The sequence below is a fragment of the Rhipicephalus sanguineus genome, chromosome 9 (genome assembly GCF_013339695.2).
Source record: "Rhipicephalus sanguineus isolate Rsan-2018 chromosome 9, BIME_Rsan_1.4, whole genome shotgun sequence".
Classification (NCBI taxonomy): domain Eukaryota; kingdom Metazoa; phylum Arthropoda; class Arachnida; order Ixodida; family Ixodidae; genus Rhipicephalus; species Rhipicephalus sanguineus.
The window spans coordinates 8,615,553-8,617,817 of NC_051184.2; the positions used below are offsets into that span (position 1 = coordinate 8,615,553).

General features: G+C 46.1%; 1 long non-coding RNA gene across 1 annotated transcript; it reads left to right on the plus strand.

The window, feature by feature from the left end:
* Nucleotides 1-356: 356 nt before the first annotated feature.
* Nucleotides 357-894, plus strand: LOC125759782 (uncharacterized). Its single transcript, XR_007417421.1, has 2 exons — nt 357-457; nt 728-894. It is a non-coding gene; the product is annotated as an uncharacterized LOC125759782 (long non-coding RNA).
* Nucleotides 895-2,265: the final 1,371 nt, after the last annotated feature.

Genomic DNA, 2,265 nt, shown 5'->3' on the forward strand with positions numbered 1-2,265 from the left:
CACCTGGTATCGTCCATGTTGCGGAGGCGCGCCTCATAGGCGATTTTGCTCTGTGCCTCGCGGGCCTCAAACGCCGACCATCCCATGTCTCCCTGAATCGCCTCTACCCGGGTCGAAGTTGGTAGCGCCATCTCTCGGGCTTCTTGCGAAGCAGAACATGTCGCTAAATGGAACGCTTCTCTGCTTGGTGCAGGTTTTTCTTGGCTTCGGTGCTTTTGAATGCCACTTTATGCATCTTGCGGCGACACGAGCCAGCTCATCAGCAAAGGCCACCCTGTTTTCAACGCTGTCGTCACCCGACGACGCAGTTCTACTGGCCTTTCCTTTCAAGCATCACAGCGTGACGTCATCATTTGACGCCGCTATAAGAGAGCACCGGCACGATTTCGTCTTCTGTGGGCACGGTGTACCCAAAGCTGCCATGTCGCTAAACGGAACGCTTCTCTGCTTGGTGCAGGTTTTTCTTGGCTTCGGTGCTTTTGAATGCGCGCAGCCACTTTATGCGTCTTGCGGCGACACGAGCCAGCTCATCAGCAAAGGCCCCCCGTTTTCAACGCTCTCGTCACCCCACGACGCAGTTCTACTGGCCTTTCCTTTCAAGCATCACAGCGTGACGTCGTCATTTGGCGCCGCTATAAAAGAGCACCGGCACGATTTCGTCTTCTGTGGGCACGGTGGACCCAAAGCTGCCATGTCGCTAAATGGAACGCTTCTCTGCTTGGTGCAGGTTAGTTCCCGTTCTAGTTCAATACGTAGTGATTGTCGAGGCTTAGTGGTTCTGTCGTGCCCACGGCGTTGTTTTGTAATGGCGTATGACTGTTTTGTCGTTTGCCAACTACTAATTTGCGGTGATGTCGAGGAAAACCCTGGGCCCACCCAGAAGAAACTGTACGAGCAACTACTTGACGGTCAGACAGAAATTTTCTGAGCTGAGAGAACAGATGCTTGACTTTAGGCGTACTGTATATAGTGACTGAGTTCTCAGCATAGCATGAGAACACTGATCAATTGCATGCCATACTGAAATCGTTTGAACACGCAATGTATTTTCAAACTAAAAAGCTAACAGACCTTGAAGACCACAGGAGACGTTCAAATGTAATTATTCATGGAATACCTGAGACCTCAGCAGAATCAGAAGATGAACTAAAGGACAAGGTCGTGAAGGGTCTTTTTCAAGAAAAACTTCAGGTTAAATCTGAATCTGTTGGGCGTATCTATCGACTGGGTAAGCACGTAGGAACGCGGTCTGTAATAGTGTATCTGCAAGACTTTACAGAAAAGAAACAGATAATGAAAAACGCAAGCAAACTGAAGGGCTCAAATATCTTTGTTAAGAATGATTACTCAAAATCAACGCTTAAAAAATGCAGTCTGCTCTGGCACAGCGCAGAGGCCGAGATAGAACAAGGGAAAAGAATCAACCTGATACACGATAAACTAAAGATCGATAAGGATATGTGTTTTTGGGATGAGGTGCAAAATAGGCGGGTAAAAATGACCGGCTACAAAAACACCGCGCCCAACGTAATGTGCATGCGCACAAGCAACTTCGTCTACTTAATTTGAATGCCCGCAGTGTTATGAATAAAACCGAGCCCCTCGAAATCCTACTACTGCTGTACGATCCTCACATTACTGTAATACCTGAGACGTGGTTACATGAACAGGTGAATGATGGCGACATTTTCCGCCTTCCAGTACGGCTTTTCGCAAGGACAGGCAATCAAGGGGAGGTGGTGTGGCCGTCCTGATCCAACAAAAATTTTATGCTGTTTTGTTGGAGGATATACCGGAACTTTAATGTATCTGTATTAAAGTAACTTTGTGGGGCCACTCATTTATCCTATGCTCATTATATAGACCGCCGGACTCAGCTCTTTAATACCTATTAAAATTAAAGGCACACATGTCTATATACCATGGCAACAAAGTTCTTTTGATTGGCGATTTCAGTCTAGAGTAGATTGGGAACGTTTTGAAACTTTTACAGCCAATATCAGTAATGCAAATGCAGTTTTTGACATCATGCTCGCACATAATTTGGTACAATTACCAACGCATTATCAGGGCACTGCTAAGTCTATTTTAGATTTGGTATTTATTCCCAGTGATTTTAGTACACACACCGTAGTAATTGATCAAGGGCTGTCTGATCACTACCTTCTGTCAGTTTTTATCCCTCTGGTACCGCTTTCGTACACTGCAAACTCGTCCTTTCATTGTGTGAAAGACTGTACACGTGCCAATGATGCTTGCATTATC